Here is a 27,333-nt window from a genome sequence, read left to right as displayed (position 1 = left end):
GATGTTGCGTTGTGTTAGACAAACGAGTGTAGGATTTATTCAGAAAATGGTATCGCGCTGGGGAGTGTTGTCAAACAGAGAGATCCAGTGGCCAGGTACATAGTTCCGTGTCAGTGGAATCGCAGATTGACAGTGCAGTGAATAAGGCATAAGACAATCTGTCTTCCATCAGTCAGAGCATTGATTATAGGCATTGGCACATCATTTTGTGACTCTATAAGAGAATGGTAAAGCCATATTTGAAGCACTGAGTGCAGTTCTTGTCGCCCTACTATTGGAAGGATGTTATAAACTGGGAAGGGGACAAATGTATTTAAAATGATGTGACGGAGATGGGAAATTTTGAGATATAAATATAGGCTGGGATTTTCTTCCTTTTGCGTTGGAGACTGGCAGGTGACCAGGTTACATGGAGAGGCATGGATAGGATGAATGGACAAGATCATAACCTCCGGCTTGGTGTGTCCAGAACCAGAGAGGATTGGTTTGAGGTGAGAAGGAAGACATTTAAAAGTGATCTAAGGGACAGTTGTTTCTCACAGGGGATGGTGTGTATATGTAGCGAGCTGTCAGAGGAAGTGGCATTGGTGAGTACAATTACAACATTTGAAAGACAATTGGATGAGTGAATGAACAGGAAAGGATTGGAGGGGTCTGTGCAAAAAGAAGAAATACTGTAATCATTCAGGTTAGGAAACCAGGTGAGCATGGAAGAGTTGGGCCAAAAGGTCTGTTTGCATATTGTATGATTCCAGAAGTTTATGACTCTTTCACTGCTTCATCCCAATCCTTCATTGCACTCAATTCATTTTCAAGTCAAAACCCATCTGCAAATACGTTAAATGAACTAACTCTCCAAACTTTCTTAAATAGAAAATTCCTGATATATTGATTTTGGTTCTGTAGAACACAGCAAGAGCAGAAGCAGAATTAAATTCAAGTACAATATGTAACATTTTTTTCTGGGATAATCACTCAGTCTACTATTCCACCTAAGTTGATCTATGGTTCAGTGATGTATAGGTGAACGTGTCAGTTTCCCAATCGTGCGTATCTAAACCTGTTAAAGCTACCATAATTCACTGCTTGCATTTCCGAAAGCAGAACTAACATCTGATAGAGAGGGCGTAATGATCCCAATACCAACAAACCAACAGTACTGTCACTTCCAGCCATAAATGGTGATAGACGGTTAAACAATTTCATGAAGGAAAGGGCTCCACTATTATCCCAATAATAAATAATGGAACAGTCAGGAACATCAGTGTCAAAGATAAGGAGGTAGTTTTGGCAAGATACTACGCCAGACATGTTGAGTGGATGATCTAACTCACCCTCGCCACGATGCCCATAGAATCACAGATGCCCATCTTCAATCAATTTGAGTTGCTGCAAGTGACATGAAGAAACAGGTGCACACAGTAGATACGACAAAGGCAATGGGCCCTGACCCCATTCCTGCAGTCGGGCTGAAGACTTGTGCTGCACAACAAGTCGTGCCCGTGTGAAAACTGCTTCATTCCAGCTCCAACTCTGACATCTTCTTGGCAATGTGGAAAATTACTCAGCTATGTCCAGTCCCCTAAGAGGAGAATAATTACAATCTGACCATTTACCACCCCCTCAATCCCATCAAGATTGTTAAACTGATAGAAGTTCTTTTTGACAGATCTGACAATCTGCACAGAAATAACCAGCTCAGTGTGGTTTCCAATAGTTACCTTCGTGGAGCTCGTGGTGTTTTGGAAATGTCACTGGATAACTAATCCAGACCAGGCTAATACTCTGGCAGCTGATGGAAATTAATAACAATTAATAAAATATCGAGATCTAAAATCTAGTATCGGTAACGGTGATGCTGAAATCAATGTCGATTGCAATATCCAATTTGCTTCATCAATGTACTTTCAGGAAGTGAATTCTGGCCTGGTGAATTCTATGCATTCCTGGTCGGACCTAAAAGATACTCTAGACACACACGCATGTGATAAATGTTTCAATGGTCTATAAAACGGTAAAGCAAGACTCAAAATTATATCAATTTGCTCTGAGGTTTGGAAGGATAAAACTGTCAGAGCTTCCATCACCAGCCTCCGTATTGGAAAAGGGAACGGGAAACAGAGTCTTGTTGACCCTGCAGATGCTTCCTTCCTAACATCTGAGAGCTTGTGCCAGCCATACTCCAGATGCCTCTCTATCCCTTTCGTGTCGAGAAATTCTTATTTATATTTAGCGCCTTGTGTTCCTCAGCTTGTGTGGGAGAGAATCCCCAGAATTACCAGTCACTCTGTGCAGACATTTATTCTCATTTCAATGCAGAGTGGACGATCTTTACCTAATCCTGTGGCCCATTGTTTTAAATGTCTGAGCCAGGAGAATTATCATTCCTACTTCCAATCTGTCTCACCCTGTCAGATTTTTATATATTTCACTGAGATCTCCACTCATTTTCCTAAACACCATGGAATACAGGCCCAGTCGCCCCAAACTCTGCTCTCACAACAATCTTCTCATCCCAGAGATCAACCTGGTCATCCTTCACTGCACTCCCCCTATGTCAGGTTTTGTCCCTTATAAGGTTAGGAGACGAAAATTACACACAATACAGCACAATTTTCAAGACGGGCTCTCACCAAGACCCTGACAGCTGCAGATTAGACACCCTTACTCCTGTGACTGAATCCCCTAGAAATAAGGTCAACACTCTATTTATCTTCCTGCCTTCTTTCTGCTCTTGCAATCTTGCTTTCAGTGACTGGTAAACAAGGAGATACAGATCCTTTTCAATGTTCCTGCTCCCCACTTGCTGGATCTATGTACACTGGTCAGTGTGCCAATGCCATTCCCAGTACTTGCTTCTGGTTTCAAAAATCACTGCCCTGCATGGACTGGGAGGGCTGCGCAGCAGGAAAAAAAGAAAGAACATGAATCCCATTAAAGATTAACATGTTTCATCCAATCACTTTTCAAATGATAGGTGATTGTACTATTGTCCCCATGAACGTGCACACCGTCACATCCACCCCCATTGATCTTCATCTGCAACGTATTTGCCCATTCACTCCACTTGTCTCAATCACTTTGGAGCGTTTTTTAATCCTCCTCGCCCATTAACAATCCGACATCATTTAGTGCTGTCATCAAACTGAGAAATATTGCATTTGGTTCCCACAAGTAAATGTTTGACATGCATTGAGAATACCTGGGGCCCAATCACTAATTCCTGCGACATGCCATGATACTTCCACTTCAAAACATATTGCTTTATGCCTGCTCACTGTTTCCTGTCAGTTCTTCTATTCTAAAATCATGTTCATATTTTTATCCCAATCCCGTAATATTTGACTTTGCACACTAGGCCATAATCTTTATCAAGATCTTTCTGAAAATCTAAATGCATTGCATCCATTTCTTCTCTGTATGCATCGACCAGTCAGTTTCTCAAATATGATTCCCATTTCATGTTCACCCATTACATAAGAACGTACAAACTAGGAGCAGGAGTAGGCCATCGGGCCCTTCAGTCCTCGGCCACCATTCAATAAGATCATGGCTAATCATTTCATGGCCTCAGCTCCACTTACCCCCTCCGCACTCACCATAACTCTTCATTCCTTTACTGGTCAAACATTATCTATCTGAGTTCAAACACGTTCAATGACAAAGCCTCAACTATTTCACTGGGATAAGAATTCCACAGATTTGTAACCTTCTTGGTCAAGAAGTTATTTCTCAATTCAGTCCTAAATCTGCTCCATTTAATTTTGAGGCTTTGCCCTCTTGTCCTAGTTTCATGTACTACTTGAAACGTCCTTTATATTTCTATCTTATCTACTCCATACCTAACGATATTTGTTTCGATCAGGTCCTCCCTCATTTTTTTCAATTTCCAATCGATATATAATTCCAGTCTACTCAGTCCCTCCTCATAATCACCCCTCTCACCTCCGGAACCAACCTAGTGAGCCAGAATTTTGTTTCTAAAGTAGGAAAACCAAAGTTGTACGCACTATAGGTATGGTCTCCCCAACATGCTGCAGAGCTGCATCATAACCTCTCTGCTTTTACACGCACTGCCTTTCGCAATGAAAGACAAAATTACATTTGCCTTTATAATTAACCGGTTGCCCCTGCAGACCAACTTCAGTGATTTATGCACAAGGACAGCCAGGTCCCTCTGCACAAGAGCATGCTGCATTTTTTTACAATGCAAATAAGAGTCATCTTTTCTATTTATCCGAGCACAATGGATGATTTCACATTTATTATAATTGTACTCCATCTGCCAGATTTTGGTCCATTCACTTCAATTCTTTATGTCCCTTTGTAAATTATAAGAGTCCTCTGCACACTTATCTCTGCCACTCATTGTAGTATCATCTGCAATCTTTCAGACACTACACGTGGTCCCCTCCTCCAAATCATCTATGTAAGCTGTGAATAACTGCGGTCCCAGCACCGATCCGTGAGGCACTCCATTGGTCACTTATCAGCAACCAGAAAAACAATCATGTCTTCCCACTCGTTGCTTCATGTTCGTTAACTAATCCTCTGTCCACACTAATACGTTACCCGCAATGTCACACATAACGCAGCTGTCTTCTTGGCGTCACTGTACCTATTTTTTTAGATTACTTACAGTGTGGAACCAGGCCCTACGCCCCAACAAGTCCACACCGTCCCGCGGAAGCGCAACCCACCCAGAACCATTCCCCCACATTTTACCCCTTCACCTCACACTAAGGGAAAGTTAACATGGCCAATTCACCTAACCTGCACGTTTTTGGACTTTGGGATGAAACCGGAGCACCTGGAGGAAATCAACACAGACACGGGGAGAATGTGCATAGTCAGTCACGTGAGGCGGCAACTGAACCCGGGACTCTGACGCTGTGAGGCAACAGTGCTAACCACTGTGCCACCGTGACGCCCACAAAATGTCTTTTGGAAATCTCAGTATACCACATCTACTGGGTCCCCGCAGTTGTAATGTCTTCTTAGAATTCCAGGAGATTAGTTACACGTGGCCTGCCTTTCAAGAAACAACACTGTGTATGCCCAACGGGACAATTTCTATCAAGATGCATTGCCATTTATTCCTCGATTACAGTTTGAAATATATTCCCCACTACAGATGTTAGACTAACCACTCAATAATTCCGCAACTTTTGTTGATCTCCCTTTTTAAACAGTGGTGTCTAAACTCCTGTTTTCCAATTTGCTAGAATTGCATCAGAGTCCAGTGAATTTGCTATTTCTCTCATCACCTCTGTTCGTACCTTGGGATACATTCCATCAGGGCCGGGAGACTTATCTACATTTGGCTCAGTTAACCTGCCTAATACTACCTCTCTCTCTTGGAAACGGTTGTTTCCAGGTCCTCACCTCCCTTCCTCGCTTTAACTGGCATGTTATTAGTGTCCTTCACTGTGTAGACCGAATAAATATCTCTTCAATTCCTCGTCCATTTCCTCATATCCCATTACTGGATCACCATTCGCACCCTCTAAATGACCTTTGCTTACCTTAGCCATTTTTTTCTTTTGTATATTTATGTCATATTTTGCTATCTGTCTTTATATTCAGAGGTAGTTTACTCATATAAACTACATTATGTATCTTAATACCTGTATTTGTTGCTTTATTTTGCCATTTAATGTTTGCCCAATCTTCGACTTTCCCACTGGTCTTTGCCATTATTTATACCATTTATTTTAATTTGATAGCCTCCCTTATTTCCTGAGACATTCACGGCAGAATACCCTTTTACTACAGTCGTTCCATTTCACTGTTATATGTTGTTGCTGAGCATGTTGAAAAATTCACCAATGGTTCCACCATAAAGTCGTTGCTGCCAGCTTTCTTTCGCCTACTCCTCTCTCATTCCAGTGTCATATGCTTTGTTTAAGCACAGGGTCCTGATATAGGATTTTACCTTCTCACCTTCCATCTGCAATCTAAAATCAGCCATACCTTCAGTCCCAATTATTTCTCCCAAAACACTTTTTTACTAATTTCATTCTTTTTTCTCACGAGAGGGAGGCTTCCCAGCCTTGGTGGGAAGATTTGATTTGTTTGATTTGTTTCCTTCTGTGAAGACAGAACCAGCAGTGTGGAGGAACAGCGGAATCTTGGTGTGCAGGTACATAGATCCCTTAAAATTGCCACCAAATTGGACAGGTTTGTTAAGAGTGCACATGGTATTTTGGCTTTCATTAACAGGGGGATTGAGTTTAAGAGCCGTGAGATCTTGTTGCAGCTCTCCAAAATTTTGGTAAGACCGCACTTGGAATACTGTGTCCAGTTCTGGTCGCCCTATTATAGGAAAGATATGCTTTGAAGAGGGCCCAGACTTGGTTTACCAGGATGCCGCCTGGACTGGAGGACTTATCCTATGAAGAGAGATTGACTGAGCTCGGACTTTTTTCATTGGAAAAATGAAGGAAGAGAGGGGCCCTAATTGAGGTGTACAAGATAATGAGAGGCATCGTGAGAGAGTTGACCGCCAGAGACAGAAATTGTTAACATGAGGGGTCATAGGTTTAAGCTGATTGGCAGAAAGTATAGAGGGGATGTTAGAAGCAGGTTTTTTACGTAAAGAGTTGTGGGAGCATGGAATGCGTTGCCAGCAACAGTGTGGAAGTGAAGTAATTGGGGATATTTAGTGACTGCTGAACATACATATGGTGACAGAAATTTGAGGGTTCGTAGAGTGGGTTTAACTTATATGAGGATCAATGGTTGGCAAAACATCATGGGCTGAAGAGCCTGTTCTTTGCTGTACTGTTCTATGTTCTATGAAGTAGTCGCTTAATAGTTCTGCCATTTCCCTGCTCTCATCCTCTATTATCAGGATTGAGAGTGTAACGAAGCTGCACTTGTTTTCTCTTATCTTTTGCATTGACAGTTCACCATTTAACTCTTATTAATGTTGTCTTCAGAAACCCAACAATTCATGTCCACACCATATAATCACAGGAGCAGAGACCCCGTCAGAAAATACAGTACAATCTGCATTAGTCCCACTCTCCTGCAGCAGGCCCGTAGCCGGGAATGTTATGGCACTTTTAGAGCTCGCCTAAGTAGGTTTTTAACAGTTATGAGGTTACCATGATAACTCCCCTCTCAGGAAGTACATTCAGACCCCAACAACTTCTGGGTGAAAAACAATCCGCAAATTCTCTCTCCATCTCAAACCCTTCGCTTTAAAAGTGTGTTCCCTTGAGCTTGGCCCTCTGACGAAAAGAAACAGCTGCTGTCTATCCACCTGGTCCATTCTCCTCATAATCCTATCCTTCTGAATCACATTCTGCTTAGAATTCTCAGCTCCAAAGTAAACACCCCGAGTTTATCCAGACTCTCTCCATAGGAGAGAGCTCCATCTCAAGGAACATCCTGGTGAATAACCTCTGCACTCCCTCCAGTGCAATCACATCCTTCCTGTCTTGTGGCTCCTAGAACTACACACAGCCTTCCATCTTGGCCTCACCAAAATCTTGTAAAGGTTGTATTTACTGTTCCAAACGCCTCGTTAACTCCACTATTACCCTGTCCAGTCCAATTCAGTGATGTGTGGAGAAGCAGGCTCTGAGCTTCCTAGTGTGCTGACATTCATTGAGTAATCCCCTGTCTAGTTCATTCTTCCACAGTGCAGCACCTCATATTTATCAGGGTTACAGTCCATCTGCCATTGATCTGCGAATCTGACCATTGCATCTTTATCTTCCAGTTACATATGACCTACCCTCTCACTGCCAACCACCCGGCTAATCTTTGTGATAAACACAAACTCACATACCACACTTCCCCACACCCTGTACTTTCATATCTACATTATTTATGTGTATCACAAATAATAAGGGTCACACCATTGACCCGTATACTCCAACACTGGACACTGATATCGATTCACACAGTTTCCAGAACCACCCTCTTTCTCCTGCCATAAAGAAAATGTGAATATCACTTACCAAGTTACCCTTGATCCCATGAGATTTTACTTTCTTTATCAGCCTCCCATCTGGGGCTTTGTTAAAGGCCTTGCTGAAATTAAAAACGTATGAACAACCTTCTTGAAAAAATATCAATTAAATTCAGTCGGCATGACGCCCCTTCTAAATGAAGATCCATTTTCTCCCACCCTATTTTACCCAATAGTTTTACTGACACTGATCTGATACTCACTGATCAATAGTTCCCTTGTCTACCTGAACCAACCCTTCCGGTAAAAGGTGTTCTGCATTCCTCTGGCCCCTCCCCTGTAACCTGCACTTACTTAAACATTTGGGTCAGGACCTTGCTCTGACAGCAGCTTGTAATACAACACAGCTGTATCACAACCTGTGGACTTGCCCAATTTTGCACCAGCCAAAACTAGCAATCATTGCTCGCATTTCATATCAATCTGCTCACGAGTTTCCCAGTCCATCTTCTTGAACCATGCCTCCTCCTTTTCCTGAGTAAAACAGATGTGAATCTCTCATGTCACAATCTATCAATGTTCTCCAGCTTCACACATTGATTATCCTTTTGGTTTCTAATGGGTCTTAATTATTCCCTGGTTATTCTGTTCTACTTGATGTCCTTGTGGACTATCTTAGGGTGCTCACTAATCATATTCACACTTTTCAATGTTCTTCATTCCCCTCTGTGTAAATGTTGTAAAGCTTCTTTTCCATCACCTCTCAGTCTCTAACAGTCTACAGAATACAGGCGGAGTTCCCTCATGGGAAAATCTTGCCATCCGAGGATTAATCTAGACAATGTACATTCAGTATATGTGATCAGTATGTTTCATTTAGATCAGAAAATCAAAACTGTACACAATAATCCAGGTACCGTCTCACCAACACGACGAGTCACTGGTGCAGAACTTCACTTCTACTTGGAGCGAATTACGACAGAAGATGGGATCTCTACTGAAACCAAGCTAGAGTTCACAGCGAGTTAGACAGCATCCGTGGAGAGAAAGCATAGAGCTCTTCATCATCTATATTCTGATTCCCTTCAAACAAAATAAAACTTAACTTTTAATTTCCCCATTTGCGTATGTTCTTACCAATACAATTTGCTTTATTGTTTTAGGGCTAGCTTACCGTATGATGTTTAAAAAACAATCCTCCTGATATCCAACTATACCAAGTCCACTTGTTCTCTATAGATTATATCGACAAGCGACATCTTCAAGCAAACTTTTTGTAAATGTTGCCTTCCCTTTAAGAAATCAAGTGTCATTCTCTTGCCGTCTTCTATAACATTCCAAGTGTCCAATCTCACATTCTTTACAATAAATTCCGATAGATTCCCCACTCTGAACAATACGTTAACTGGTCTGTAGTTCACCATTCCCCCACTTCTTCACTTTGTAAATCCTTGGAATGCATTTCTAATCTTCCAAACTGAATACGGAAAAAAATACAGTGATTTGCAATGCAACTATTATGTCCCTTTCTGCTTTCTCTGAAATTCTGGTGTGAAGAACGTTTGGTCTGTCAGACTTATCAATACAGTTATGTTTTCAAATGCTACCTCGTTACTGATATGAATGATTTTAGTCGTGAGTTACGCAAGTTCCATGGTCACTTGGTATTTCTGGGAGATTTTCTGGACATTCCTCCATGAAGACAGACAAAAAGTAACTGTTTAGTATCCCTGACATTGTTTTCTGTTCTCCACAATAAATTATCCTGTCCACACATTCACTGTGCCAGATTTGGCCTTGCTTCTGTTGTCCTCTCAAATATTCATGGCAGTTTTTCATCGGTCTTTTTGTTTCTAACTGGTTTGCATTCGTGTTCTCTTTCTAATTTACTTATCGGTTTATCAGTCTTCCTTCGTTGCGTCCAAAATTTCAATGAATCCACAATATATGACTCTTTTCTAAGGCACTTTCATCAATCAGATGCAATTATTAACTTCTTTTGTTCACCATCATTGAGTCACCTTCTGCTTTTGCGATTTGTGCCTTGGAGGAATATATGTATAAAGTCGACCTTTCAGTGTTTCTGTAAAAAGCAGACATTGGTGTATTTCATTAATTCATTTAATGTACTTTCCAAATTAACTAAAGCCAACTTTATTCTCATATCTTAATGACTTACATGACTAAGGTATATACCCGAAATATAAGAGAAAAAAAAAACATTTTTTTTGTATTCAGATGTCATAACATTCAATATATTAAAATCACTATTCCCAAAAGCTACTTTACAGCAAAGTCTTCGATTTGCTCTTTTGATCAAACAGCACCAACTCCAAAATTATCTGATCAACAGCTCGGTGCTCAACATATTACTAAAGCAACCCATCTCAGACACATTCAAAATTAACATTCACTTGGGTAAACACTGGTTAGATATGCCTTCAAGCTGTCCATTATTACTGCAGTACCCACTGTATGTCTAATTTCCTATTTCATGACATATTTACATTTGTACAGCTTTCACTATGATACATAACTCTCATGAATATTTGCTTCTCCTTGCTGTTTCTAAGATCGACCTTACCAGATTCTGTCGAATCTAAGTGACGTAGGCTCTGGGGAGGTTAATGATAGATTCAGGCGAGATGTTTGGCGAGGCATATCTCATCATTTAAATTATCTCACCACACCTTACCTGTTCCTCTCAAATGTCATGCTGGTGAAATAATGAAGGGCTGTGTATTCTCCCAGACAGCTGAGCCTGCTCTAACCTGTGTGGGAACCTTACAGCAGGCTGGTAGAGTGTTGCTGCTGCTGTACCGGATCTTGGTGAGATCACATCTGGAATAATGTACACAGGTTTAATCTCTTCCCTGAGGAAAGGATATTGGAATTAACTCAGAAATTATTCCCTCAACTGGTTTCTGCAATGAAGGCGTAAATCATAAAATCTCTAGAGTGTGAGAAGTAGTGAAACAAACTGTTGGGATTCAAGACAAAATGTTAGAAAACGTGATGAAGGGATTAATAATGGGAGATTTCCAAAGCCAATCCACAATCCAGTACAGTCAACATTGTTTCATGAAGGATAAATCATGTTTGAATGATTTGACTAATTCTCTTTAAAAAAAACGTAACAAGCAAGGTGGATAATGGGGATCCTATAGATGCATTATATCTGGGCTTCCAGATATCAGTGCATAACGTGCATCGCAAAAGATTAATATGCAAGACAAGAACACATGGGATTAGGAACAATTTACTTGCAAGGGGAGAGGATTAGCTCACCAGTAAAAGACATGATATGGATCCGTTGGTTTTGGACTGGGTTGGACAAGGTCAAAAATCAAATGACAACAGGTTAGAGTCCAATGAGTTTATTTGTAAACACAAGGTTTCATTGCGCTGCTCCTTCATCAGGTGTAAGAGAGAGGAAGACCTTAAACACAAAAGTTGTAAGAGATATATCAAAGGGTTTTACAACTCATTCACTTGAATGGTCCAAACACCGAAGATGGCTCTTAAGTAATTAATCAGTTCGAATGGAGGTGCGAGTTTGATTGATTAATTTTAAGTCACTGCCTGGAGATACCTCCACGTACTATCGATGTAAATGAAGTAACACTTGCGGTCAGGCAATGTACTGTAAGCGTGAGGCCTTGTTTGGACACTGTGTGTATCTTGACCTGGAGTCAGACTGGTTTTATTTACAAAGTAGTAGTGGCACGTGTGCCTATGCGTGAGAGAGTGGCGTGTCCGTGTGAAGCGGAGAGAGAGAGACACTGCTTGTACGTGAGAGAGAGTGAGGTGGAGTGTGCGTGTGAGTGTGGGAGGGAGAGGCTGTGTAGGCATGCGTTTGTCACAGAATGGAGTGCTTGTGTGGAACGTGAGGGGGGAGTGTGAATGTGTGAGGGACGAATAGCGAGAGTGTGCATCAGTGTATGTAAAGGGGAGAGTGAGATTGTTTACTTGTCCAGGCTGAGATCCAGACAGATATGGCTGATCACATTCCCCGCACACATTCACTCCGTGGTTTCAGAGCTTCCCTCTTTGCAGCCTCTGCTCCATTTGTTGTTCATGTTACTGACCCAGATGCTGTAACTACAGTCCCCATGCTCCATCCAGAGTCGGGTCACCAAATCCTCACGTCTCCCTTAATGTCTGAGGCATCTCACAGCACAACCTCCAGCAAACCATTCCCAGCCCCTCAACTAACCTTTCAATAACAGGAGTCAGTCACAAGCCCCTCTGTTACAAGGTAGATGCCTGGTCTTTTACAATTGTACTCAAGGGTCTTCCTCTTGTTACTGACCGCACAATCAACTCAGAGAGACAAACAGAGGCGTTCCGTGGGCAGGCGCATACCAAGTTTCAAACACGCGAGCCAAATCTCCTGGAACATCCCTGTCCATGGAGCACCACATGGGACACTTTGAGAAGTGAACAACAGCCTGACACAAACAATTTCACTGTTTCTGAGCTCCACCATGCCAGCACTCGACACAGGAGGGAGTCAAAAGCCAAGGCCAGAGAAAGATACAGAAAAAAAAGACAAATAATTAATTAACTGATAATTTGGTGAAAAGGTGGATAAGGAGATGTGTGGATTGGAATAACTGGATAAGTGAGACAAAAGTGGGCCCAATCACAAGAATTCACACATTGAATAAAGACATTGCCAGATCAGCTGGAATGGTCCATTGCCTCAAATTCTGAATCTGCTTCGCAGAACCAGCCCAGACACCATAAACTGGGGTAAGGTAACGGCTAAGATGGAGAGCTGTGCTGACATTGCTGGTGGACTACTCCATAAACTGGACTATCTGCATAGCATGAGGAACATTAGAAAATCTTAGCCAGGGTATTCCAACCCTCTACCACCACCCTTGGTCTCCGACCATTGAGTCAATTTTGTATCCAAATGGCTAGTTCTCCATGTATTTCATATGAACCAACCGTGTTAAACAGATGACCATATACAATGTTGTTCAACGCCTTACTGATGTCCATATCGACAATGTACACCTCTCTACCTCAATTCATCTTCTTAGTCGCTTCTTCAAAAATGTCAGTCAAGTCAGTGAGACACAACATTGCTTGCACAAAGCCGTGTTGACTATCCCTTATCAGTCGTTACCTTTCAAAATGTGTGAAAATCCAATGCCTTGTAATCCTCTCCAACAACTTACCCACCACTGACGGCAGGCTCACTGGCTTTTCCTTATTATCCTTCTTAAGTCTTTTAAGTAATGGCACCACGGTAGCCAACCTCCAGTCTTCCGGCACTTTACCTGTCGCTATTGGTGATAGCAAGGGGCCCAGCGATCACTTCCCCTAGCTTCCGACAGAGTATAGCGTACATCTAATAAAAGTCAAGACATTTTCCCTCCTTTGTATGTTTTAAGATCTTCAGCAGCTCCTCTGTAATACAGACACTTTCCAAGATGTCACTACCTATTTCCCAAGTTCTCTAGCTTCCATATCCTCCTGCATTGATATTGATACAAAATATCCGTTCAGTACCTCACCCATTTCCTGTCGTTCTGCACATGGGCAGCCTTGCTGATATTTAAGATGTCCTATTCTCTCTACAGTTACTCTTCATCCTTAAAGTATTGGTAGAATTCCTTTGGATTTTCCTTAACTCTATTTGCCAAAACTATCACATGTCCTCTTTTTATGCTCCCAATTTCCCTCTTAAGTATTTCCTTGTTGCCTTCAGACTCTTCCAATAATTCACTTTAAATCAGGAATTAAGAGGCTAATGATGACCATTCCGATTGTCCAAAAAATCCATCTGATTCACTGACACCCTTTCAGGAAACAAACTGCCCCATCCTTACCTGGTCTGGCCTACAAGTGACTCCAGACCTAATGCAATGCGGTTGACTGTTGACTGCCCACTGGGCAACAAGGGATGGGTAAGATATGCTTGCCTAGCCAGCGACGCCCTCATCCCATGAATGAATTAAGAAAAAAAATCTCAATTTCTGTTGTTTATCATTCCCTCTTAACCGTGACCAGAACCTCAATTTCTCGAACCCTTCACACTTCTTTCCACGTACTAGCCGTACTCTTCACCCTAACAGGGACGTAAAGTCTCTGTACTCCTGATATCTCATTTTCGAAGGCTTCCCACTTCTCTGCGAATATCTGCCACAATCGACTTTGGAAAATTCTTGATTCATATCGTCAAAACTTGCTTTTCAACAATTTAGAATTTTCAGTTCATCCTTTTCCATCTCTATTTTGAAACTAATAGAATAATGTTGACTTGCCAAAATGTGCTCACCCACTGATACCTCGACCACCTCCTCCTCACTGCCTTTTTTCCCCAAGTGTAAGGTGCCGTTTAGCTCCTTCCCTGTGATGAAGCGCATTGGTCAAGCAGCTGCAGCGTTGTCACTGGGATTGGAATCAGCAGAGTCTTCAACTTATTGGGTTGAACCTAACAATAATTTGTCTCAGTGACATTTTCATTGAGTGTGACAAAGGGATCTTGCTCACGAGGATGACCTAGTTTCCTGGTGCTGTCGTATCGGACTCACCTCATTAACTACCCAGCCCACCACATGGTGTCCCTGTCATTCAATACCAGCCCGATTCTCCCACCCATCATGGCTGGAGGTACTCACCATTGCCCGGATGTCCTTGGATATTCCTTGATCCCTGAAAATGGTGCCATCTTTAAAAGGGCAATGGGCACACTGTTGAGCTGTATCAGCTTGGAGCTGCCTGTACAGTTTACTCCGGGCATGACAGATAAGGTGCAATTACACCACGGTTTGTCGACAGGGGCTCAGAAGTCCTGGTGTATCAGCTCGTACAGAAGAGGTTTAATCTCTTCCCAGGGCTCAGGGAAGTCAGTGCTCTGTTGAACAGATAAAATAACAGTAACATGATTTTTTTGGCGAGAACATCGCAGAACGCATTGGTACGGAGGAATGTGTGTGTCTCGGTACATGAGCCATATCAACTTCGCAGCAGATTCAGCAAGTGGTTAGGGAAGTGTATTGAATGATGCTGTTTCATGCAAAGGCAATCGGCTCTAACCATCGGGATGTTTTACTGCATCTGTACGTGACAATGTTGAGACTACATCGAATGTATTGTATATAATAAATAACCCTGAAATTGAAAGATAAAAATATGCAATTGTTTTTGAAACTTTTCACAGATGCTTTACTTTACTCCTTGCTTGAATGAAGGCCTGATGGAATCAAAGTGTCATACAGGACGGAAACAGACCCTTCAGTCCAGCTCATTTGCACCGACCAGATATTCCAATCTGATCTAAAACCATTTGCCAACATGAGACCCATAACTCTATAAACCCTTCGTACCCATCAATTGCCTCTTAAATGATGTAATTGTACCAGCCTCCACCACTTTTGCTGCCAGCTTGTCCCGGACACGCTCTATCTTCTGTGAGAAAAGGTTACCACTCAGGTATCTTTTCAATTTTTCACTCTCACTTTAAATCTTTGCCCTCTGGTTTGGACTCCTCCAAGCTTGGAAATTAACCTTGGCTGATCCCGCATTTATGCCCCTCATGGCCTCTACACGGTCAGAGTACTTCCGACCTGAGAATGAGAGCTGTTAATACTGAACCATACAATATCCTGAGGAGAGTGTATTGGGGCGGAGCTGAGGGATGAGAGAATAAAAAAAGTATTTAATTTTAGAAAACAACATACTCATTTTAATACAGGTACTATGAAGACACGAATTTATTTCACAAACATTATGCAGACACATATAAACATACCTTCAAATTATAAATTACAAAAGATTCCTGAATGGAGCTGGTAACGGGGTTGGAGTAATTCAATCAGGAGAATGTTCAGTCAGACACTATACAGTCGAGGCTGGTGTTTGGGTCACATTACTCCATGGTTCAGATCAGAGAGGGAGCAAAGCAACCTGTCCTAGAAGCAACGGCCATTGCTCCGTCTCTGCTTCTACTTCTCTACAGCAACATATGCGAGCTGAAAACCAATCAGCCATCTTTAGAACTCTTTGAGGGTTCCGGGTGAGGATTCATTGGAAGCTCTCCAATGCCTGCAGCAAAGGGAATTCAGCCAAATCCAACTGTTCCAGGAGAAACCGCAGTGCCAGCAGCTTCTGTGAGGCAGAATCACTTCAGAGGCAGAATAACAACTGAAACAATCTCAATTTTGCTTTTGTGATGAAATTAATTGTTATTTGGACAAAGATCTTTCGAATTAATATTCTGCAAAGTTTCATTTTTTTCTGTTTGCCTTCAGACGCGCGTGTGTGTGTGTGTGCGCTCGCGTACGTGTGCATGTCTTTGCGTGCATGCTTCTATGTTCAGATTTATAGAAAAATAAATGTTGATGTAGATATTGTCAATGTTCAAACTGTATGTCATTTATGTATTCATCGTAATTCGAGTAACCTTGCTTTGGTTTTAGATTAGTTATTTTAACAAATTTAAGAAACCTGTCTGATATCATTTACTATATCACACACTTGGTTACACTGATAATTTATCGTGACGTCTGGGACTAGAATAAGAAGCAATGACTCTCTAACCTCGGTAGGAACGGGGATAAGGAGAAATTCTCAAATGGCCATTTGAGTGGGAATTCTCTGCCCCACAGGTTTGTGGTACCTGTGTGTTTGCATTTATTCAAAGGTGTATTTGTTAAATATTTGACGGTAAAGTGACTCAAGGATAATGAGCTGCAGATCGGAACGTAGGGCTGAGACCAGACTCTGATCAGCGACAACTGTAGTGCCTGCTGGGGCAGGGACCCACACCTGTTCCTCAGTCCGACCTCGCCCCATTCCATTCAGCCCCTCAATCTGCAACTCACGAGCAGTTGGAGACCACTTACTCCTACTACCTGATGAACAGAAACCGAGGTGATCATTCAACCCCTGTTTACAGTCAAACATGATTTGGTGTGGATTGGAAAACGTTCTTGGGAAAAAGAGTTGGTGTTACTGTGGAACTGTCCCCTCATGTCTCTTTACAGAAGTTCCCCTATCTCCATTTATTTATCATGTTGTTGACTCAGACCCAAAGTGAATAATGATTACATACTGCTTACAGAATCCTCTAGTCTCTTTGACTACAACATTGCTTCACAGGACAGCTGGGAAAATAACAATGATGAACCTTCCAATAACAGTATTAGAGAACATGAGAAGCAGGAGTAGGTCATTCAGCTCCTACAGCCTGCCTTTCCCTACAATAGGATCATGGCTGATCTGCTCTCGGCCCCAACTCATGGTGTGCCTACTGTGTCAAACATCCATCTCTACCTTTCTCACAACTTTCTCAATGATCTATCTTCCCTTTCTCTGTGGAATAGAGATGTCCCGACAGTCACTCACCTATGTGTGAAGGAAATGCATCACACGCATACACTGTGACCTGTTGACATCAACAAAATATATAAAAAACAGGTAATGTTGACTGGACCTGACAACAAGGCAGTGTTTAACTGAGGATAGTATCAAGGAACCTGAAGAAAATGGAGCTTAATGGAAATCAAGGGTAACCTCCCTACCGGTTGGAGTGATTCAATACAAAGAAGATGTTTGTGGTCCTTCGACATGTCCCACCTCCCTCTCGGGACATCACTGCGGGAGATCCACAGCACGAGGATCCTCATTTGTGCCTCGGTGTCTTTCATTCATCAGAATGTGGAGATTGTGACTGAAAATCATGTCATGTTCAGAACAATGTGCCCCCCTCAGCTCCTGAAGTAGTGTGTGTCCATGTGCTGGAAGACTCCGACAGCATTCAGGCGTATGCTGTTAGAGTGTCGGTCACATTCATGCAACAGTCCTGCTGGACACTGTGCATTACCAGAATAAAGAGAGGTGCTCATTCAGCACCTCAAGCTCACTTCACAGGAATATGAGGAGGTCAATCTGCCTATCAATGCTATTGGATAAGAATAGAGTTACCTCATTCATTCTCTCCTGACGATTACACAGGAAGTTAACGAGCCGCTTCAAACACATGAGCTGCGAAACAGGAACCACGGGTTGCCCAGTCAGGTCATTAAGCGTCTCCCATGACATCAGGAGGTGGCCATTCAACAGCTCAATCCCTTTGGACAGAAAAAAGGCGATGTTATCTCTGACAAACCAATGAAGCAGATACTGCACAGATAGACTGTTCCATGTCATTACTCCTGGCTCCATTGCTAATGGTACACAATGGATACATTATTATGGTTTTTTTGACGGTGAGGAGCGAGGACATTTCCGAGAAGGCAAACTGGTATTCGCTATGCAGGCCAGAAGCTGTTGGAAACGGCTAAACTTTTCAGGAGTTAGGCATTGCAACAGCTGACAGATTTGTGAACAATGTGACTTTCAGTGCAGGGTCACACACCAAGTGCACATTGAGGCAATGAGAGTTCATTCAGAGCCTGAAGCTCTCTCCCAACCAACATAGGAACTTCACAGAAGTACACAAACTAAAAAGAAGCATATATCATGGGCAAAATGTAATTTCTCATGCCATCAATATCTTTGTCTGGACATAATGTGTGTTCGTCCATAATCTTCAACTTTCAATGCATTCAACACTTATTCTCTCACCTTCCTAAAAATTTAACATCAATTTCCTTCACACTCACGTCATGTTCCCATCATCCCAGTGATTATTCTGACAAAACATCTTTGCACTGCCTCTGTGACAAGGAGATCACTGATTTATAAAGGAGAGAAAGTCTGTCCACAATAGCCCAAATACTGCCTCAACAACACTCCACAACTCCTACATATGGTTCAGTTTCTAATGAAGGCTGACATTTCATTTCTTGTTCTGATTAATGGATGCCCTGCATGAATTCTGTTCATGACGTGTGACCAAGGACATTCCGTTCCTTTTTGCCAAAAGCACTTCCCAACCTCGCACATTCTAATAAATACAACATGAAAATGAAAGTATATGTTAACAAAAAGAACAAAGAAAATTTACAGCCCAGGAACAGACCCTTCGGCCCTCCAAGCCTGAGTCGATACAAATGCATCGACAAACTGTCTGAACCTGCCTGTCAATTCCTAAGCATTTGTATCCCTCTGCTCCCCACCTTCTCATGCATCTGTCCAGATGCATTTTCAAGAATCAATCGTGCCTACCTCTACCACCTCTGTTGGCAAAGCGTTCCAAGTGGCCACCACCCTCTGTGTGAAGTACGCGCCGCGTGTTCCCCCTTAAACTTTCCACCTCTCACCTCGAAAGCGTGACCACTCGTTATTGAATCCTTCACCCTGGGAAAAAGCTTTTCTCTATCCATCCTGTCTATACCCTTCATGATCTTGTAAACCTCAATCAGATCCCCCGTCAATCCCCTTTTTTCTAATGAAAATAAACCTAACCTACTCAAACTTTCTTCATATCTAGCACATTCCATACCAGGCAACATCCTTGTAAACCTTCTCTGCACCCTCTAAAAAGCGTCCCTACCCTTTTCGTAATGTGGCGACCAGAACTGGACACAGTATTCTAAGTGCGGCTGAACCAATATCTTGTACAATATTCGCATGACTTGTCAGCTCTTATACTCAATACGCCGTCCAATGAAAGCAAGCGAAACATATGCCTTCTTGACTACTCTATCCACCTGGGCAGCAACCTTCAGGGTACAATGGACCTGCAATGTCAGATCGCTCTGCCATCAACTTTTCCCAAGGCTCTTCCATTCATTGTATAATTCGCTCTAGAATTAGTTTTGCCGACATGAATCACAAAACCTTTGTCTGGATTGAAAACCATCTGCCACTTTTCTGCCCAAATCTCCAGTCCATCTATATCCTCCTATTTGCTCTCACAGTCCCTTATACATTCTGCTACTCCACCAATCTTCGTGTCATCTGCAAAGTTGCTGTTCACACCAACACTGCCCTCTTCCAGATCATTTATATATTTATTACAAACGACAGTGGCCCAAACACCGACCCCTTTGGAACACCACTGGTCACATTTCTCCATTTCGAGAAACTCCTTTCAGCTATTACTCTCTGTCTCCTGTTTCTCAATCAGTTCTTCGTACACCTCGCTCGAACACCCTGTCCACCATATGACTGCAATTTCTCCATTCATCGACCATGGGGCACCTTATCAACGCCTTACTAAAGTTCGTGTATGTGACATAAACAGCCCATCCTTCATCTATCAACTTGAACACATCCTCCAAGAACCCATGTAAGTTGGTAAGGCACAATCTCCCTGTACAAAACCATTTTGCTATCACTGATATCCCATTCTTTTTTAAATATAAATAGATCATATCACTCAGTACCTTCTCCAGCAACATTCCTTCCACTGGCGTCAGGCTTACTGATCTTTGGTTGCCCAGAATATCCCTACTACCCTTCTTGTACAGAGGGAACAACATAAGCTCCCCTCCAGTCATCCGGCACTTCACCTGTATTTAAGGATTCCCCAAAGAAATTCTGTCAGGTCCTCTCTCGCCTCATTAAGTACCCTGGTATAGATCCCATCCGGTCCTGGGGTTTTGTCCAACTTAATAACCTCCAGCCTACCTAACATATCTTTGCTACTTATGTCAACATGATCCAGACTAATCAAACTTCTATCTCTAATCTTAACATTCATCATGTTCCTCTCCTCAGTGAACACTGATGCGAAGTAATCATTCAGAATCTCACCCATTCGCTCAGGTTCGACACACAGCCTTCCTTCGTTATCATTCAGTGGACCAATCCTTTCTCTCGTCACCCTGTTGCTTTTTATATCAGAATAAAATGCTTTGGGATTCTACTAAATTCTGCTCGCTAAAGCTATTTCATAACTCGTTTAAGCCCACTTGATTCCTCGTTTAAGACTCGTCCTACTCTTCCGATATTATTCCAGGGCCCGTTCTGTTCTTTGCTGCCTCGACCTTATGTATGATTCCCTTTTCTTTTTGTCTAGTCGTACAATTTCTCCTGTCATCCACGGTTCACGAATGTTGCACTTCCTATCCTTTGCGTTTAACAGGGCATGACGATCCTTGACTATCTTTAACCTACCTTTGAAAGCCTCCCACATCTCAAATGTGGACTTCCCTTTAAATAACTGTGTCCATTTCACATTTCTGAGCTTCTGCTTAATTTTGATTTAATTGATCTTGGCTCAGTTTTGTACTCTTCCCTTAGGACCACTCTCTTCTTTAACCACGAGTATTCTAAAACTTACAGAACTGTGGTCAAAAAACTTTCTACTGCAGTACAAAACTCTCCTGGACACGTCTTACAAATTCTACCCCATCCAGATTTTTGCCGCTAAGTGTATCCCAGTCAATTTTGGGAAATCTAAAATCTCCCATCACCACTACCCTATTGCCTCTACACCTTTCCATAATCTGTTTGTCTACTTGTTCTTTCACGAACATGCTCACTGTTGGGAGGCCTGTAATACAGCCCAACAGTGCAAATGCACCCTTCTAATTTCTCAGCTCAACCCATAATGCCTCACTACCCAAGACCACCATAGTGCGCTCCTTCAGCACAGCCGTGATATTGTCCTTGACCAGAAATGCAACTCCACCCATCCCTTTTACTTCCCTCCATGTCCTGTCTGAAGAGTGTATATTCTGGAACGTTTAATTGCCAATCAACATGCCCTTCCTTCAACCAAGTCTCTGTGATGGCAATAATGTCATACTCCCAGTCAGCAATCCAAGGCCTGAGTTCATTTGCCTTACACACTATTCTCCTTGCATTAAAGTAGATGCATTTCAGGCTGTCAGTTTTGATTTTGCGCTCATCTACTCTCTGCCTACACTTCCTTTTATGAATGCCATCTTCATAATTCTTCCAGTCTCCAGACTCCACATCACTGCCACTTATTTTTTTTCTTCCTGTTCCCATTCTCCTGCGACATTAGTTTAAATATTCCCAACAGCAGTAGCAAAGACTTCCCCAAGGACATTGGTTCCGGTCTGGTTCAGATTTGAACCGTCCATTTTGTAACAGTTCCACAATTCCCAGAACCGGTCCCAATGTCCAACAACTTCAGTACCTCCATCCAACACCATCTCTCAACCCATGTGTTCATCCTGTCTATTCTTTCTTTTCTACCCTGCCCAGCACGTGGTACTGGTGGTAATCCCGAAGTAACTACCTTTGAGGTACTCCTCTTTAACTTCTCTCCTAGCTCCCTGAATTCTTCTTTGAGGAGCTCATCTCGTTTTCTACTTATATCGTTGGTGAATGTATGAACTGGCTGTTCATCCTCCCCTTTTAGAATGCTCTGAAGCCGATCAGTGAATTCCCTGTCCTGAGCACCTGGGAGACAACGTACCATCCAGGAGCCTCGTTTACGGCCACAGAACCGCCTATCGACTCCACTCACGAGAGGATGTACGAGACTTTTCCCCGCCCTTCTGAACAGCAGTGCCTGCCACGGTACCATGATCTTGACAACTTGCTGCCCTCCCCTGGTGAGCAATCTTCCCCAACAGTATCCAAAACAGTATGCCTGGTTTGGAGGGAGATGACCGAAGGGGACACCTGCAGTGCCGTCCTACTCTTTTTCTGCCTTTTGGTCACCCATTCGCCGTTTCCCTCAGCAACTCTAACTGCTGTGTGACCAGTTCACGAAATGTGCTATCCACGACCTCTTCAGCATCGCGGATGCTCCACAGTGAGTCCATCTGCAGCTCCAGAGTCGTCATGTGTTCAAACAAGAGCTGCGGCTGGACACACTTCTAAATAGTGTCAGAGTCAGGAACGTCAGCCACGTTCCTAAGCACTCATATCAAACAAGATGCACAGGTCACGGATCTGAATCAACCATTGTAGTATGCTAAATGGTTGTCATAATAGAGTGGAAGTTTATAGTATCCATTTGCTTACAGACATCTTACATTTCAAGATTTTCCCTTATCCATGGCGTGTGTGTTTGTGTGTATGTGTGTGTGTGTGTGTGTGTGTGTGAGAGAGAGAGAGAGAGACAGAGAGAGACAGAGAGAGGCTGACGAGAATGCTATTGTTATTTTGGTATTCTCTAATTAGATTCAGGGGCTCAGCCTTTTTTACATGAGTGTTCGCGCTTACTTTGCTGTTTGTTTGGAACTGAGAATTAACCGGAGTTCAGAATGGTAAGGATCAGAGAGCTTGAGCCGCCATTTTAATCAAATTTGTATCTGCTCAAATTTTCCAAGTATTGACTCACAGTCCATGACTTACGAAGGAATGAATATAAAGCTGACATGACAAATAAAGGATAAAACAAAATAACCAAAGAGGGCATTGGGGTGACACAGAGAAATATGGGTTAAGGGAGTAGTCAAAGACCTATCAAATCGAGCTTTACGTAGATAAATGTGGAGTTGTCCATTTTGACTGGAAGAAAATATTTTTTTAAATAGAGGGAGATCCCAGAACTCTGAGATGCAGTGGGATCAGAGTGCAATATTACCTAAATCACAAAGTGCTAGCATACCGGTACAGTACGTATTTAGGAAAGCGAATAAATGTTTTCCTGTTATCATGGGGGAATTTAAACACAAACGTAGAGAGCACTGTTGAGCTTGTATCTTGAATGCTCTAATTCTTATTAGTCACCCTGTTTATGGAAGGAAGTAAATACATTGGATGCAGTTCGGAGAATGCTTATGAGAATAATACCTACTGAATGACTTGTCATACAAAGGGAATTCGGATATTCTAACATTTGTCAGTTTGTGTTTCGGAGAGAAAGAGGAAAATTCATTGAAACAAGATGTTTCATCTTACAGAAGAGATGAGAATGAAGGATTACTGTCTAAATGTCAGTGGTTGTCCATTTAAAACAGATCGAGATGATTTGTTTATTCTCAAAATGTGGAAGCTCTGACACGTTATTAAAGCAGAGCTGTGGAATATTTTAAAGGCATAGATAAAGAGTTTATTGTTGAGAGAGGGGTGATGAAAGGTTTTCAGGCGAGGCAAGATTGCGAATTAAAGTTACAATTAGTGAGACATACTCATGTTGAATATCTACCTCAGCCCTATTTGTATGGGATGGTGCAGGTTGATTAAACTGCCAAATGGGAATTTCAATGTAAAGATTAAACAAACAAGTTTATAATGCTGAAATCCTCCATCTTCAGAGCTTTTTCAATGGTTGAATTTTTCAAGCGTTTATTTGAAATCACTTAATTTGTGCTGTAACACCAATTGCAGATATGGAAACTGTGACACTCCCAAGGCAGAAGAGATTCCAGTAATGAATGCAGTGATCACAAGGAAAATTTTCGCCCAATGTGTGACTTAATTAAATTTTATCTAGAACACAACAATGTGAAAGAAAATTACTACTTCTTCCCGGAAGTTCTATGGAGGGGCTTCTGTATGAGTCCATGCCACAGTAATGCAACAAATATCAGCCTACAGTAGTCACATCAAAAAAGTTGCTTTAATATGTCTATAATGTTTGCATTTTTTCTGAGAGATTAGAGATTTTGTTTGCTTAAAAATAGTTGCATCAACACAAAACCTTCAAAAGTGGCAAGTCGAAAATTGCTTGCCCATTCAATATTCTGATCTCAATTTGTAGTCGAACATTTACATAGCTGAACTCTGAAGAAAGAATAAATGTATTGAACGACTGGGTTCCTACCTCCTCTGCTCCCCTCATTCTGCCTGTAGTGTCTATCAAATTCCCTGTGAAAGTTTTAAAGAAAAAAAACTACTGTGTTCCATTGTCCCACTACCTCTGGAAGTTGATCTACTTAATAAATACAGTTGATCAAAGAATATAATACTGAATCCCTGAGCATCAGCAATTTTGTACCAGCCATAAGCCAATTGTGCACAAAAGACCTAACTTAAAGTGTCTTCTTTCATGACTAATTTCAGCTGCATATACTGTGAAGAACCAGGAAATCTAAATTTCTCCAGGAACAGTTACAGAAAATAAGTTTGCTCCAGTTTGAATATGAATGGTCGTTGCTTAAGAATGCAAAGACGTGAAAGGATATTGCTAGAGAGCTGTTGTTTAGGTTGTTCAGGGGCTTCTTCTTGAAAGCATGTGACAGCAGTGCAACAAACACCTTTGCAGACCAGACCACAGCACTCGCACTAAATTTGCAACTCTAATGCTTGCTTTGTTGCTAAAGATTGAAGCTCTTATTTAACTATAACAACAGAAAGCATCAAAATAAAATCCGGAAGAACTGCGAATGCTGTAAATCTGAAAGAAAAACAGAGTTGCTGGAAAAACCATTTCTTTAAAACATCCAAATCTCGTCAGCGAAATGTTTCCCGTTCATCAGTACAGTCTTCAACGTTTTACCTCCCAGTGACCTCTCTGGCCTATACTGCAAGGATAAATTCCATCTCCCCGATTTTCTCTGCCTCTCCCCCTACCTGTGCTCTGACTTCTTGCTAACCAGTTTATGCAAGTTTGACAAATTAAATCACCAAGTCATGCAGTCATCCTTCTGTCGTGTGAGCAGTTTTTTTTTAAAAAGCAGCTGAATAAGCGCTGCAATACTGAATCCAGATCCTTCCGCCATTCCAGCAGCTGGCCCACAATTGTATATGCAGGCGCATGCGGATTTCAGTGACTAAACTTGCCTGTTCAATTGCAAGCCTGGTAAACCTGACAGCCTAAATGGCGATTGAGATGGAAAACCGTGCCTTCCAAATCTAAGGCGGTCTCGAGAAAGTATGTTTGATACGATATGTTCCCATGATTTTGCTTCATTCAGAATTCTAGAAAGTGAAAGTAAGTTGCTGGTGGGCAGGCAGTTGCGGTAAGATAACGTACAGACCCCTAATGAAAACACCATACATCATTGCAGAGATTACCATTCCCGACCATAGCAATCACATACTGCCTCTCCATAATCTACATTGTACTTTGGGTCAGAGAGTTTTTTTCTAAACAGACAGTTTTAGGAGAGGACATCAAGGAAGCTTGAATTCAAAATTGCTTGGATTTTGTGTCCCATCACATTCTCACACTTATTACCAGCTCTAGTGTCCATCAAACCTGTGAAAGATGTTGAAGAACAAAATCAGTATTGATTGCAGTATGCATCTGGATTGGAAGAAGTTTAACAAAAGCAGCTGAACTCAAGCTGAATCCAGAATCTTCAGCCATTCAAGCATCTGGCAGTCAATTCTAGCTTGAGGCAAATGCTGACGTAAGGACTTAAATTGTCTTGCCTGACCAGTTACCGCTTTGGTTGCCAGTGCCAAGGGTGGCATGGTACTGACAGTAGTTAGTACAGAAGTTGTTGCCTGGTCACACACCATTATTGAAATGGCATGATCCCAGGAGCTAACAGCAATAACAGAGTGAAGGCAGACCAGTAACCTTTACTTTGCTGCCATTAGTGGTGGGTATTGCTGAGCCTGCACTAAAGGGATTTTCAGGCCAAAGCCCACTGTGGGAGTTCAGGGGTTCTATTGCTCACAACACGGACAAACATGAGAGTCTCTCAATTGGTGCCTTCATTTGCCCACCACTGACAAGATAACATCATGGTGCAGAAAGGAATTGGGCTTTGCTCCTGAACTCCCCTCCACTTGGCCTGACTAATAAGAATCTTGACAAGAGCCAGTTGATATGGAAAATTCAGCCCTGTATGTCGAGACAGTACCAAAGGTCCTCATTGGAGACATTGGAAAATTGGTTGCCTTGTCTCAATTTGGGCCTGCAGCTCTTTAGTTGAGATATTTTGAGACGTTGCAACAAGTATAAAGTAAAAAAGCATCGTGTGTCCCTTTCTTTGCTACCACACCCCAGCCTCATTATTTTGTCTTGCAAACAACCAATGAGGGTTTTGGGTAATCATCACTTACTGTAATTGTGTCTTGAACTCGTTTTACAAAACTTGCTTTCAATGTCTTGAAATACTTACTCAATTTTTCAGGTTTATAATGATGATTTTATTGTGGATGTGGATGTACGCTTAAAATGACTGAATAGCACTTTTCTGACTATTTGCAGATCGCCTGACAGTCCAAAGTACCAGGTCGATGGAACACTGTACACTCCAAAATCTATCATGAAAAAAGTAAGTTTGAAAACAATATGTGATTAATGTTTTGCTTCATTAAGAGTAGACAAAAATAGATTGGAAAATACTTTTTGGTACTTTCAGGAAACATCACACAGCAGTGCAGGGAGCACCACTCCAGGCAAGAGCATTTGCATTACTGTCTCTCTGTTATCTGCATTAGAATTAGGGTTTCAGAATTTTGGTAAAAAATATTGTATGAGGAGAGGACATCAAAGACACTTCATTGTAAGGTTGCTTGCATTTTGTTATTGAAGTTTCAAAACTCTGATTATGAATACATTCAAGAACTTGATATCCCATTTCTATGTTGTGGTTCTGTTCGACGAGCTTGGAATTTCTGGTGCAGACGTTTCGTTCCCTGTCTAGGTGACATCCGCAGCGCGAGGGAGCCTCCTGTGAAGC

Source organism: Chiloscyllium punctatum, chromosome 13, assembly GCF_047496795.1.
Source record: "Chiloscyllium punctatum isolate Juve2018m chromosome 13, sChiPun1.3, whole genome shotgun sequence".
Classification (NCBI taxonomy): domain Eukaryota; kingdom Metazoa; phylum Chordata; class Chondrichthyes; order Orectolobiformes; family Hemiscylliidae; genus Chiloscyllium; species Chiloscyllium punctatum.
The sequence above is the reverse complement of the archived record's forward strand: the minus strand, read 5'-3'. Positions refer to the sequence as shown.